Source organism: Furipterus horrens, unplaced genomic scaffold (assembly GCF_987537825.1).
Source record: "Furipterus horrens unplaced genomic scaffold, mFurHor1.1.pri manual_scaffold_6, whole genome shotgun sequence".
NCBI classification, from domain to species: Eukaryota; Metazoa; Chordata; class Mammalia; order Chiroptera; family Furipteridae; genus Furipterus; species Furipterus horrens.
The window spans coordinates 143,434,516-143,450,570 of record NW_028327176.1 but is presented as its reverse complement, the minus strand read 5'-3'; the positions used below and the strand labels follow the sequence as shown (position 1 = coordinate 143,450,570).

At 37.6% G+C, this 16,055-nt stretch overlaps 2 pseudogenes; one reads left to right on the top strand and one right to left on the bottom strand.

Moving 5' to 3' along the window:
• LOC150007527 (zinc finger protein ubi-d4 pseudogene) overlaps positions 1 to 11,817 on the top strand; it is an 86,478-nt pseudogene extending 74,661 nt beyond the window's left edge.
• A 506-nt stretch (positions 11,818 to 12,323) lies between these two features.
• On the bottom strand, positions 12,324 to 15,087 carry LOC150007526 (AP-1 complex subunit beta-1 pseudogene; annotated as a pseudogene).
• Positions 15,088 to 16,055: the final 968 nt, after the last annotated feature.

Here is a 16,055-nt window from a genome sequence, read left to right as displayed (position 1 = left end):
CTCAAAACTGATTTTCAGGACTACTCCAAATCAACAGATAGTATATTCCCAGTTGGAACTGAGTTTTCTAGTTTCATGGAAAGACAATCAAAGTAGAACATGAAGTACAATTTATATTCTTCCTATTTTAGTCCCATTCCAACCATTATGTCTGACATTAAGACAGTCTATAACCCTCTTGATTAGAAAAAAAATTACCTTTCATCACAAATTCCTTTAAAGAAATAGTAGTACCCACTGTGATGATAACAAGGTATTTATTAAGTAATACAGTGATGAACTAATGCTACTCAGTGTAATTTAGAAATAGATTAGAATTTCTTTTCTTAACATTTTGTGTGGACTTTTACAGACTTTAGACACTTTGTCTCTATAAATACTACCTGTAAAATGCCATCATTTAAGCTATTAGATTATTTTAGTAGAATATCCTTTGAAATGATGATTTAACCTATTGCTGTATTTCACTAAAGTTTCAAACAAAATACTTTGATAGAAAATATGTAAAAATATTTTGATAGATAATATTTAAAATAGTTAAGATATCTAACTATTTGTCTATGACATTTTAATGGAGCAATATAAAGGAGGGTATATGCTTTCTTTAACACAGTAATACTCAACTTTATAAACTGTTGCTTCAATAAAAGAGTAGTTTCTTATTGTAGTTTATATATTTCAAGTTGCTAGATGTCTTCCCAATAAGACCCACCTTAGCCAATCCCCACCTTTGACTAGCCACTGCCCCCTACACAGTTTTGGGAATTCTCCAGGATATATTCAAGGGAGATAAATCAAGGCTGAGTGTTGACTGTCCCCTTGGCAAGAAGCCCTGTTCAACCCCCTGCCCTGCTCTTCTGCATAGCGACTCTTGTTTCTCCATTCTGTCTTTACTGGGACTATACCAACGAACTTACTTCTTACAAATTCCTCACAAACACTGGCACAGCCCAGACTTTTACTCCCCCAAACACAGATAAAAGCAAACTAGAGTGTGTAATGAGACATTTCAGCAGGCACTGGGGAATTTTATATCATAAGCAAAGATTAAAACTGGACTCTAGAAATGAATGCCCCCAAGAGCTACAGGCTAAGCCTCTGTCTATGATGAGGCATAGCCTGGCTCTTCCTCTTGTCTGTCCTGTCCCCAGAAAAGTCACAGGTCCTTCATCGCAGCGTTCTTGCTTTCTTTTCCTGAATTCTGGCTTCCTATTCATCCGGAGTCCCATAAATACAATCTTTTTATTTCTTAAAAGGAAATGTAATTTCTAATATGTACCTGTACCTATTTTATATATATATATATATATATATATATATATATATATATATATCGGCGGCGGCGGCAGCCGTCCGTCTCGAGAGACGATGGTGTAGCTTCTTAAGAGTCTATCTGCACCGCCGAGAATGGCTGTGCAGTCCGACTCGGGAGTGACACGGCATCTGTCTCCTCCCGTGTTGAATCGACATCTTGCGATGACGCTGGAGTGTCCTCTCCAGTGGAGCTGAAGCTACAGAGCTCTGTAGCTATATATATATATATATACACACACATATATACATACACACATATATATGCATAGAAGAGTTTAGTTCCTCAAAGTCTTGAAGATTCTATTTTAGAATAATATTTTGACCGTACTTTTGTTGAAATAAAAAGCCCAGTGACAATTTTCCCCCAAAACAAAGGAGCATTCTACCCTCTTAGTTAAGTTCAATCTTCTCTTGATAAATGTAAAATACACTGTCAACTTTAGAATAATTTGTCATAATCCCCAACCCCAATCCATCACCAACTTAAAAAGTACTTGGGTACCATTTCATATGAAGCACACTAGGATTATACCCAAAAAATCCTGAAATACCAATTCAAAAGAACCTATTCATCCCTATGTTCATAGCAGCACTCTTTATAATAGCCAAGTGCTGGAAACAGCCTAAGTGCCCATCAGTGGATAAGTGGATCAAAAAACTATGGAACATTTACACAATAAAATACTATGCAACAGAGAGAAAGAAAGAACTCCTCCCTTTTACGACAACATGGATGGAACTGAATAGTATTATGTTTAGTGAAATAAGCCAGGCAACAAGAGACAAATACCATATAATATCACCTAATACAGAAAACTAATGAACAACGCAAACAAACATGCAAAACTGAACCAGAGGCATGTAAACAAGGAACAAACTGACAGTGATCAGAGGGGATGGGGGAGGAGGAATAGGGGGGAAAGAAGGGGAAGGGTCTAGTCAAGGAACTAATATGAATGACCTATGGACATGAACAACAGAATGGGAATTGACTGTGGGAAGGGGGGTGGGAGGGGTAGTGGGGGGAAATGGGGGAAAAATGGGACAACTGTAATAGAAAAAATAATTAATTAATTAATTAATTAAAAAAAACTTTTTAATTATTGAGGTTAAGGACATTGGTAGCACTTAATAGCAATGTATGTAGTTCTATAATAATTGCACATAGTTTATGTATGCTAGGCACAAATAATGTTAATTGAAAAATATATTAACATTTAATATCCTGCAATGAATACAATTAGTAACTATATTTTACATAATCAACGTTAGGCACAGAAAGGTTATATAACTTCCCCAGCTGATAAGTCAGAACTGAGTTCAAAACCAGACAGCCTTGTGAAGCAATCCTCAGCTTCACATGTCTAAAAATAGCTAACAATGTCAGGGAATATAACACTAAAATAGCCTGGTTCTATAGAAAAACTACTGGAAGTCAGAAGGCTTGGGCTTTAGAACATACAAAATTAAGTTTTTACTCCTTTAGCCCAGTTTAACTCAGATTGATATTCTCCTGGTAATCCTAATTGTTCAGTGATTTTTAGCAACAGAGAAATATTAAGATCATTTTAATCAGCATTATGGTAAACAGAGAAATGGTTTCACAAGGATGTTCACATCTTAATCCTTGAAACCTATGAATATAGTATGTTACATGGCAAAAGGGATTTTGCAGATATGATTAAAACTGTGGACCAGGATACATGGAGATTTTCATGGATCATCCTGATGGCCCAAATCTAATTGCATGAATCCTTGAAAGTGGAGAATTTTTCAGGGCTGTGTCAGAAAAATGGAATGTGATAGCTGAATTGGCCATTACTGGCTTTGAATATGGAGGAAGTGGCTATGAAACAAGGAATGTGGTGGCCTCTGGAACCTGGGAACAGCCATCACCTGATAGCCAGCAAGGAAGGAGGATATCAGTCCTATAACCGCAAGGAACAGACTGCTGCCAACAACTCAATAGGCAGTTAGGGACCATCCTCTAGAGATTTAAGAAGAACTTCCACCCTGCCGACACCTTAATTTTAGCCTTGTGAGACCAAAATCAGACTTCTGACCTAAAAACTAGAAGATAATAAGTATGTGTTGTTTTAAGCCACAAAGTTTGTGGTAATTTGTTAGCAATAGAAAACTAATATAATCACCAAGAGTCAGCATGTGTAAGTGTCCACATGGCTTCATCTCCATTTAAGAACTAGGAAATTAGCTATTTCTTCTGCCTGAATTAAAGAATATTAAGAGTTATCACTTTATCTCTAAAGTAATGCCACACATACCAGGCACACATAGACCAGTACTAAAGGTACTGCTATTAAAAATGGTTATATGTCACTTATAATTCTCATCATAAAATGACTATCTACATAACTTAATTACAAAGAGTCAATTTGTTGTGAAACCAAAGTAAAAAAAGACAGACAATTTTTCATCAAAGTAAAAAAATTAACTTGTCAGGAATGTCCTTCTGCTTTCCCTCAGGCTTCTAAGGACACAAAATTTGATGTTAGAGAATCCATGTTTAATTCTTCCAGGAGTCCTTGCAGAGAAAATTAAGAAACTGCATAGTGAAAATTGAAGATCCTCTATATGGAGATAACTCCTGCTGTCCACATATTGAATGCTAACTTTCCCAGGATGGCGTTCTAAATATCCAATTTATATGAAACGGGCCACTGTATTAAAATGTGCTTTATCATTCTTATTATATTTTAAAAAAGCAGTCAAACTTGAAAAATAACTATTCTAGTTTATTTGCAACATTTCCTGTCTGTGTTAAGAATGCATATTGTTCTAAATCGGTGTTTAAACTGGTGTTACATTACTAATATAATAAGTTTATTTTAGGATCTATTATTCTAGTAAAAAAAAGCAAACACCCAATTGAGGAGTAACACCTATTTCTCAAATTAATTCCATCAGAATGTTCTATATTTACTCTTGGGTCTGTAAAATGGTTACTCTTAGAAGAATACTTTTTCTTTTCTGAGCATTTGTTCATGTATGAACAGACTTAAATGGCCCCATTAGAAGCACAGTCACACACTGCTTAAGGGACAGAAAACTGGAGAGAAGCTAGGAAAGGCTTCATGGAGGAGGTGGTGTTTCTACTGTGGCTTCACAATTGTCACAGCACATCTAGAAAACTGGCAGAGAGAGATGGGAGTGGAAGGAGAAGTAGTAGAGGCAGAACTTGGAAGGCACAAGTAAGGAAAAGAGCAAGTGCTACGCAATGTCCGCAGTCCAAAGCAGAATACCACTTACGGTACAAGAATACAGAGGGATGTGTCAAGGACTCCCTACAGAGAGCCTATATATTTGGGAACCGGCTCATTGACCACAATGAATGGTCCAATACAGCTGAAAAACTTATTAATCTGAAATTTCCTATAAGGTTTCTGTTTTGCATGGTAAATATTCAATTTCATGAAGAATCATCACGACTGTTTCCAAATAAGTTGTGCCTTCTAAAAGTGTGTTTAGTTTCTCTGTGTCTTTGAATAAAGCTTTATTGTGTATATACTAACAAAGAGTGGGAAAGTTATTTCAGTAAAGGTATGTCATGGTAAATATTCTTAAGGTGCATAGCAAATGTATTTATGCCTTCTAAATGGGGAACTAGATGGTTTCTTCCACATCAACAGAAATTTTTAATATATGGCTATTATTCTTTTTCCTCTTTGGACTGTCTCACATGCTTTAAAATGACAATATTCAAAGGCTCAATTCAATTTAGGTAATCATCAGAAATGTCAGCAGCATTTCAAAAGACCCTTGGAGTCTGCCACATTGGGCTAGAAATTACGCTTAGATAGTTTTCATTACATGTGAGCTGACAGTTTCTGCTTCTGATCAAGAAAAATATATTTCTGCAAAGGTGCGCTGGATGCCCTAGCCCCAGCCCCAGGTATAGCACAGAAGCAGAACGCAGATGACCAGGAGGTTTTATTTTTCCTGTTATTATGACTCCAACTTTCAAAAAATCAGAAATTTGATGATTTGTATTTTTATACCTTCTGAAAATATTAAGGTAAAAAATTGGAGTCATAATCACAAAAAGATTCAATTTGATTTTTAAATGAATAGCAACCATATTTTCTTAGATTAAAAATTAATTTCAAATCAAGAAATCTTTGTCCTCCTGGAATGATATATTCTATGTTTTGAAATAAATTTAACACGATAATATTCTATGCTGATAAATGAGCCCATTCAGGAGAAGCCCCCACAGAAACTGGCAAAGATCCTGCCTCCTTTTTGTAAAAAGGCTAACCCCCTATGCAAACATTTAGAGCAGAAGTGGGCCAGGTTTCACCAGGAGAACACCTCTGTGGTGTTCTACATCATAGGACGCAGAGAAGGTCATGATCCTGGCTGATTGGACTTTGTACCCACTGGCCCTAGAACTGAGGCTGAGTCAGAGTTAAGTGAGTATCAGTTACATCAGAGTCTCTGAAACACGCAAGGCTGAGGGATGTACTGGAGCATACTGGGATGGTCCAAACTCTGGGCCAGCAACCACCAGCTGCCAGCATCCTCATCTGCACCTTCACCCTACTTGGTCACAGAGAGATGATCATTTTCTACATGTACCAAAAGTTGAAAAATATTGGAAACATTGAATTGAATTAATTAATATCCCCATCAAGGAAGTAGCTAACAGGCCTGTTTAAAAAGAGATTGGTTCACAGCTTTTCACAAACATAATGTGATGGGATTAGTCAGTTACATAAAATTCCTGAATAACAAAATAAATAATAATTTATTTTAATGTTAACATTTTTTCCAAAAATTTGGTTTTTAAAATAGTAGACTGTCTCACAGAAGGGAAAAAAATTGTACAATAGAATAGAGAAAAAAATTAATCAGGTATCAAAGCAATAATACTATCAAATTTAAATACCAAATCTATATTTTAATGTTTTCAAAATATATATAGTGTGTTTTTATGGAATACTTATTTTCCAAGACAAGTCTTAAAAATTATAGTTTAAGTGCTTTTGCTTTTTGTTTTTCAAAATAAATTATTTTCAAAGTCTAAATATATTTTCATTATTTAAAATAAAGGCATTATAGAATGAGTTAATGGTTTTAAATTTACTTTAAAATCGTTTGCCCTTGCAGTGAATGCTCTTTACCTTCACTCTCAAAGTAGTGGCCACAGGGTTCTGTGACATCCCCAAACTTGATGTTTAGTAAGACTAGGTATAATTTCTAATTCCAGGTCAACCTTGTCATGTAGAAGAAAAAATTCAAAGGAATAACCTGTGAAGCATGAAAACCATAAATGTTAATATAGGTGAAATTCCTAATTCCATAAAAGGAATCAAAGAAACCACAGGAGGATTTAGTAAGTACCTGTAACTATAGTGAGGCTACAGACCACAATGGACATTCATTTTTAGAAATAGAAAAGTCAAAATGTAAATTAAAGCAGGATTAGCTGTGAAAAAAAGTTAATTATCCCATAAGAGCAAAAGGTAGGTAGACTATCTTGGCTAATAAAGATTATACACAGATGTAGAAAATATATATATTGAAATCTCAGGGATGCTAGATCCCATACTACCGTACTGACATGATGTTAATTTATACTTGGTACCATCCTGCCATAATGTCCAAAAGCATTTACTCCATTAAATGCACATTAAAGATATCAAGATTTGTTTGTAATCAATAGATGACCTCAAGTGAGGCAAATTGATTAACATACGCTTATGCCTCACCAAGTTTCCCATACCTGTCATGATTACCTAATTTATAATACTGATGCTGATATTAAAATTGTGTACACAAGGCAAAAACAGGAGTACAATTAGAATTCACTCAGAAGTTTCTAGGCAATGATTTGATCACTGACAGTTACATATCTGCAGCTTATTATGCATGTCAGTTTTACTCATTCATACTCTCAGCTTCTCTTAAGCATGCGTACATATGCAAAATACCCATGTTCCCCTTAAAGTTGTTTAGCACTAAATCCAATAATTCACCTAAACTAAACGTTGCATTTTTAATAAAGCTTGCTTCAACCAGGTGATTAACTTCACTCTGTTAGACAGTCCCCAAACAGTCTAGAAATAATCACCTAACTCTAGGTTTATCCTGTACCATTGTGTTTGTTTTGGTATATTTTTATCTATAAGAGTCATATTTTTTTTTGCCTGACTAAAAAATCTGAAAATACATACAGAGGATCCATAGGCATATGAAAGAATGCTCAACATCACTAGCCACCAGAGAGATGAAAATAGAAACCACAATGAGATACCACTTTACACCAGTCAGAATGGCCATCATCAGCAAACCAACAAACAACAAGTGCTGGTGAGAATGTGTAGAAACGGGAACCCTACTGCACTGTTGGTGGGAATGCAGACTGGTGCAGCCACTATGGAGAACAGTACAGAATTTCCTCAAAAAACTAAAAATGGAACTGCCTTTTGATCCAGCAATTCCATTGCTAGGATTATACCAGAAGAATCCTGAAACACCAATTCAAAAGAACCTATGCACCCCTATGTTTGTAGCAGCACTATTTACAATAGCCAAGTTCTGGAAACAGCCTAAGTGCCCATTTGTAGATGAGTGGATTAGAAAAATTGTGGTATATTTACACAATGGAATATTATGCAACGGAAAGCAAGAAAGAACTACCATTTGTGACAGCACGGATGGAACTGGAGAGAGTTATGCTTGGTAAAGTGTGCCAGGCAATGAGGGACAAGTGCCATATGATATCACCTAATATAGGAAACTGATGAGCAACACGGACAAGTGAACAGGAGTGAACCAGAGGCATGTAAACAAGGAGCAGACTGACAGTCACCAGAGGGGAGGGGGGAGGGAAAGGACAAGGGTAAGCAGGGAAAGGGTATAGTCAAGAAACTAGTATAAATGACCCATTGACATGGACAACAGGGTGGGGATTGACTGTAGGGGAAGGGGTGGAGCAGAGCAATGGGGGGAAAAGTGGGACAACTGTAATAGAAAAACAATATTTTTTTTTAAAATTTGAAAATATTAAAAACTTTTGATTTAGATATAAAACTGAACATACCTAAAATTGAAGTCTTACTCATTAATGAAAGAACCCAAGACTTATAAATAAGAACTACAGTAAAAATTTCACGTTCTTCTTTAATCTATTTTTTCTAAATTAAGATTGTATTTACACACAAATGCACAAATGCACATCACATACACACATGATGTTAAATAAATAATATTTTTCCATTATTCCAGCAAAGATTTTTGAGCCTTTACCATGTGCAAATAGTGTTCTCTAGACACAGAAAATGTGTATTTCAGGTGATCATTGGTTATTTGACTAAACTTTGTTCTTATTATGTTTATATTCAATATTATTTTGTATTTGTCTTGGGTATACAGCATAATGGTTAGACAATCATATACTTTACAAAGTGTATCACCTGATATTTCTAGTACCCACCTGGAACTTATCTGTTTTTTAGAATTTGATTTTCAAAACAACTCTAAGTAGTGGATCTCAGGTCTCCAATCCCACCCCGCCCAGCTCCACCACTGACTAGCTTACTGGATAAACAATATTCAGATAAAGCATGTTTGAGCATAAATTATTCCAAGGAAAACATTCCACCTCAAAATGAAAATACTTCAGTATCTAATTCTGGGTTCTACGAAAGCATTTCTGGGTCTTATGTGTTAATATTATCCTTTCCTATTAATTCAGGGCCATATACCATTAAATTTTAACATTAGTAAAGTTTTCCTTTAGTCTCTTCTCATATGCACGTGCCCCTTTCTGCATTTTTCTTTTCTTTTTCAAAAATCTGTCCCTATTCCTGCCAATTCCCAACAACTTAAAGGTACTTAAGGCCCCCCAAGACCTGCCCTATATTAGAAGGATCTCATATTTCAGATCAAGTTCATGAATCAAACATGACAGATTACATCCTCTCTCAAATAACATGAGTGTTTATTGAGAACCTGCTCTGCATCAAACCCCTTTGGGACACTGCTGATGAACCTTATGGAAGCTCATCTGGTGAGTCAAGCTAATGTGTCCAACTGGGATAATGGATTGCTTTCACAGTAGTATGTTGCATGTTAATAAGAGCTTCCTGGAAATAGAGCCTTAATCTTTGTGAATCACTGTGGTAGTTGGAATTCCAGGAACCAGGACAAGCCTATCTTTAGAGGTTATTTCAGATCTGGAAAGGACTCTGAAGCCCATCTAGTTAAACTCCATTTATAGAAACCAAAGAAATGTTATATGACCTACCTAAAAATATATATCTGGCTCCTGGAAAAACCAACATTTAAGTTTCAGTTGTGTTATACTTCAGCCTTTGGAGTTTTCACTTCTCAACTCAGAATAAACTACCAAAGTATTTGACGAAATTACATATTAAGCAAACCCTGTGCTTGTGGAGCCATAATTCTGATTCTGCTGACAGCCACCGTCAGAAGTATTATAGTCATAAATAGCATTCTTTTCTCTCCTACTAAACTCTTAATGTATTTTAATGGACCACAAGATTAAAGTGGGTTTATCTCATGTTTATATGAAGATTTCCAAATCAAACCATTATCTATCTGTATTATCCAGGTAGATGAACCACTAAACAAGAATATTACTGAAACTTCAGTTTTTAAGAACCCACAAAATGTCCACTTTCACTTGAAATTAACTTGGGTAGTATAAATCTAACATGTCTAATTATATTGTGACATAGCTCCTACACTGTTATAATTATGTGACCTTCTCATGTCATGCTAAAAGCAGGAAGATGGGAACAATTCAGCACAAATTTGGGCAATTAGAAAATAAGATAAAAAAGAATGACTCACTACTCCCAAACCCAATTTCTTGAGGGGAATTTTGCCCTCCTCCCAGTCTAATCACACCATAAACACTTCCCTAAATTATGGAACTTTGTTTGAAGAAACGGCTTAACATAGAAAATACAACATGTCACTGAAATCTTTGAAACTAAATTGAACCAACATTTCTAAACACATTATCTACCTCTTCTTCTTTTTTTTTTAAACATACAACACACAGGGAACAAAAACAAGCAAATGAATCCAATTTGCCAGGAAAAGTCTTTGCTCCCTTTCCTTCTGGCACACCCTATCAATCCCTATACCCCACAGAAAATGCCCCAAATTAATAGTTTTATTCCTGTTATCTCTAAACCCAGTTGCTAAAATATGAAGACATTTATAAATTAGTGAGTCATACAAAATTTTTTCAAATAGCAGTAAAATTTAGAATTACATAAAAAATACACATTAAAGAAACAATACTGTTAAAAGTAACACATTTGCTGTATATAAAACTTTTTGAATGCTCAGGTATGTGTGAAGAATTTCTGGGATTCTCAGCATAATTTGAAGCATCTGTAAGAAAATAATCTCCACATGCTAGGTTTGTGGAAAAGTCTAGAAGTATAACTGATCAAAAAACAGATCATTTAATTAGCCAAGCATCAGGAAATATCGAGTGAATCCAGTAACTTCAATTAGAAAAAAAAATTAATATTAAATATTGATGCCAATTTATCACTGGTCCCCTTTTATTGATGAACTGACTTACAACTTGGACTGCTCCCTTTTATTTATTAGCTTTCTGCCAGCTCTATGGCCAGCTTCCTTTCTTTCTCTTTTTTTTGTGATGAAGAAGAGATTCCACAAAGCTAAATCCTGACCTAGCAGTAAAACTGGATTTCTAATTAGTTGGAACTGACCACAAATTAAAGACAACTATGAAATTTTAAACCAAAAAATAAAAACAAAAACCTAATAAACCTAATGGTTACAAAATGCTGGAGCAGAATGGGAAAATGTCTATAATTTAATCTTATTTAAAACATCATAACACAAAATTGTTTATAGAAAATAAATGCATAAAAAACTGAAAGAAAACAAACTAAATTGCTATTAAGTTAAAGATGTAAGTTATAGAAGGGATTTTTTTTCTTGTTTCTATTTTCCAATATTCCTGTGATATCGATGTTTAACGTCTATGATAAAATATTAAATTAAAAAGTATACTAAATCATTAGTGTATGTTATTAAATCCAAAATTTTCTTTAGATTTCCTTAAAGAAATACAAGAAGGGTCCCGATGGATTGGCACTACCCAATAATTACTGCGACTTCTGCCTGGGGGACTCAAAGATCAACAAGAAGACAGGACAACCTGAGGAGCTGGTGTCGTGTTCTGATTGTGGTCGCTCAGGGCATCCATCTTGCCTGCAGTTTACCTCTGTGATGATGGCAGCAGTGAAGACCTACTGCTGGCAGTGCATCGAGTGCAAGTGCTGCAACATCTGTGGCACCTCCGAGAATGATGACCAGCTGCTATTCTGTGATGACTGCGATCGTGGCTATCACATGTACTGTCTTACCCCATCCGTGTCTGAGCCTCCTGAAGGAACTTGGAGCTCCCACTTGTGTCTGGACCTGCTGAAGGAGAAAGCCTCCATCTACCAGAATCAGAACTCCTCTTGATGTGGCCACTCCCCCTGCCCCCCCATACATCTATGGCTCTTTTCTCCTCTCTTGTGTTTCATACCCATCAAAAACACTATCCATATTAGACAGTATTTTCATTCTGATTTAGCAATGTGACCATTTTTATTTTTATTTTATTTTATGTTTCAGTGATACTTTCCCTTGCTTTAATATTGTTTGTCTTTTTCTGCTTTGGAAATGAGACATCAATTACAAAATATAAAACTACACTAAAAAATGCCAGCCACTGGCACAGCATGAAAAAGCCCACAAAGGAAGACAGATAGCAGCAGCAGGTGGCAAGGGGCAGGGAAGTGATTGAAACAGTGGTTAACAAACATTCACAGGAAGGTAAAACTATCCAATAGGTTGTGCCCTAATTTAGCACAGGTTACACTAGTCACTACCATGGTGGGTGGCCTCAGTGTATTTGGGTTCAGATTCTACACAGCAATACAGTTTCTTTCAGTTGAGTTCTCGACTTGCACTGATCACAGGGGGGATTAGTCTACTAGTTTTTTCAAAATGCTGTCACAGACTTCATAGATGTACTGAGAGACTTTAGGAGTTCTACACTTCAGTGACAGCATAAAATTGGGGTTTCCTGGATGGATACGTGGCTCAGCCAAGATCCAAATGCCATTGGTGAGCTTCAGAGATTGATACAGCATGTCCTACCCTTCCACATTTCTCTTGGCAAGAGTATAAATGTTGTTGCTTTGCAACTTGTTGGAAACAATGTCAGCATTTAAATGGCATTCCTTAATCTGAAACTGAAATCCATTTTCATTGGGAATATCCTTCCATGTTGCAAGGAAGACGTGGCGCTCCATCTTGCCATCTTCTACAAAAAGCACATTGAGTGGGATGAAGCAGCTGAAGTAGAAGACATCAATATTATTTTTCATAGCCACCTGCAGGTTATTCAGAGGTTCCATCTTCATGGCTGAGCCCAAGGTGTTGAGAGTCAGGGCAAGATCAATGCTCTGGTTTGGCATCAGTGGTGTATGAATGGCCACAGGAGTGCCAAGGATGACCCCAAAGCTATTCTTGTTAAACTGGATTGCAAAGCCTGCTATGTGCTACAGAGCTTTGTTGGTGAAGTTCATTTCCATGTATATGTGTCCCTGACGATGAGTAAATGTTGCAGAAATTCCCAAGCCTTTAGCCTTTATTGCAGGCAGCCAGACAGCCTTAGCAGCCACAAATCCACCAGGTGCCATGCCTATCCCTGTAGAGTTCAAATAGATCATTCCAACCACTGCTGACCACGGCAGGCAGAGGTGAAGGAGCAAAGGTTGAAGGCACTGATGATGGGATGCAGGGCTGTCCCACTGCTGGGTTTCCTCTAATGCCCCCGCCAAGGTCACTTCCAAGCAAACTATCTGGTCCTCCTCCCAAGAGATCCACTGTTCCCACCTGCATGGAGGATACCTATAGCACATTGACAGGGGGATAGAGGTCAAGATTTCAAAGGTTTCCCAGAAGGTCACCTTGAGAGGGAATAATCTGAGGCTGCTCCAGGTGGGTAGCAGTGGTGGTGCCAACAGAGTTGTCACCTGCATCAGTGCTTCCATGATGTATTGGAAAGTGTTTGCAATGGATCCCATGACTTCCTTCCACAAAAGCATTGGGAGGCTTGTGGTACACAGAGGCCAAAAAACCAATGTGGCAGGTTAACTCATCCAGCAGAGTTGGCTCAGTAAGACTGTCTCCTCAGAGATCAGTGGCTTCTCAGACAAGACTACTTTTTTGGCTCTGACAGGGTCTGTTGAGAGAAACCACCAATAAATATAGCCCCTATCTCGAAGAACAGGATTATCAGAATCCTGTGTGACCAAACTCAAGACCTGCTGAACCAGCTCCTGTGTTTCCGATGGTTTCTTGAGAAACAGCTTCAGCATGGCAGTAAGCAGAGTGAACTGCACCTGGGTGCTTTCATCATGAAAACCCTCATCTGCATTGTCAATTCATTCAGCACATCCTCCCACAACCCAAATCACAGCTGCTCCAGCATATGACTCATCCAGCGAGTCTAAGTTCTCACACAGAATAGCAATGACACTTTAATACATTTTGGGTTACTTGCAGAAGATGTCCCAGATTACAATTGCCTCTTGGACCACATCATTTACTTCAGTCTGGATGAGATCAAGTAATGTGCTTACATACCATTCTGCAGACTGCTCCACCTTTATGGCACACCGTCCAAGGACCTGCACATCTTTGCGAACAAAGTTGACATCCACCTCTGTGGCATATTCCTTCAGTTCTGCCAGAACCTGAGCAATATTGGCTTGGGATGCTAAACAAATCATGATGTCCAACATCTCTAGTGTTATATAGATAGGATCACTATACTACGCAAAGACTTTTATTTCCTGCTTCAAGATTTCAAGAACAGTCAGGCTGATGTTCCTTATGGGGACGTACTGAATGCCTGGCTCCCCAGACAGCAAAGTGATGAGTGGAGGGGCCAACTTCTTCAGCAGTGTATTGTAGTCATCAGAGTCCTTGGGTAATAACTAGAAATTTCAATAGGACTTTTACAGTTGAAACCATCACTGCTGAGATGACATGAGACAGCCAGGGAGTTATCCACTCATGGAGGCTCTCAGCCTCTCGATCATCTTTAGGGTTGTAATTGGACAGGCCATCCAGGATGAAAATCTGGCCCCATTCAATGCACTCATTCAGGGCTGTCAGCAGCTTTTAATGTTCTGTGATCAAGTAAGTTGCTATTTGGGTGAGGTTCACTGATTCACAGCATTAGTCTCCACCATTGCATTTGAATCTGCTATGAGGTCCCGCAGAGAATCCAGAAATTCCTGACCTCCCACCATTTGGGCATTAATAGCATGGAGTTTCCCCACACAGACTGCTGCTGTTTTCCAAACGTAAGAATCTTCATCCTTCAAGCACTTGAGGAGGGGCTCACAGAGATATTCTGTAATCTTGTCCACCCAGATGCACCCCATGGTTCTGACTGCCAAGGCCCAAATCAGAGGATTAGGATCTTCACAGTCCTTCACAAAGCCATTGACAGACATGATGGCCATGTCACAAGCTTCTTTGGTTGCAGGTGGTCAGTCTGCATACAGTTCACTACGGCTGGGAAGAGGGAGCTAACTTCCTTCCCCACAGTCATAGGAGCGGTCACTTTCTTCACAGCCTCCTTTCTCTTTTCTTCTGTTCATTGTTGAGTTCAGCCTTTAATGCAAAAATTTCTCCTTTTTTATTCGTTGTGAAGTACTTGGAGTCAGTCATGGTGTTGGCTTTTTAATGTGTACCGGAGGCAGGGGCGGGGGTGGCAGCAGCAGCCATAGAGCATGGCCAAGTGGTGCTGTAATGGTTTCCTGCACGTCACCAATGTCACCACTTTTAATGAATATATTGTTCACTCTCTTTCATAAATGGCATATAAGTTCATCACTTCAAAAGAGATCACTATTTAATTTTTTAAATGGGAAATAGTTCTGATGATCATGCATTGTTGATCTGACTTACAATCCTAAGGTAGAGCTAAAAATGAATTTCAATGAAACGTAGCTTTGTCATATGAAGAATTATACAAATGCCCATGATCAACATCTGAAAATCTTGAGAACCCACCAAATTCACACCAATGTGATTAAATTCCCACTCTTCACAGAGCACTAAAGTTAGTACTCCTGTAATCTTCGCAAACTCTGCCCCAGCAGGTATAAATCTCCCTGAAGTCAAAAATGACCTGTGGTTTCTCCACAGGGAAATGTTTTGGAACTTCTCTCTAACACTACAACATAAAGAAAAAAATTCAGTCAAAGCTAATAGTTGGATTGAACCTGCCAAGGGTTTAGTTTCAGAAGTTCTAAAAACAGCTCAGTATAGGGTGTGTTATTCTAAGCAGTCTCATGACCAGACCTACTGCTATAACAGGTCAGTCTCCTATATTGAAATCCCAGCATTTAAACAGAAGGCATAAAACAGCACCAGAGTCTTGTCTGGGACAGCTGTCATGGTTTTCCAGGCTCCTCCCTGACTGGGAATGTCTAGCATGCGTGGCCATATTCACATTAAGACTGGAGGTTGGACAGTGGCAATTCTCACTGACATCATGTGAATTTATATTGAATTTTGTAGAGTGCTTTGAAAATGCTCCCATCCTATAAACCATGGATCATTCTAGTCATTAGAATCTATGATTATAAACATAATCATAATCATATTGGAATTTTAAAATTATGAATAGTTTC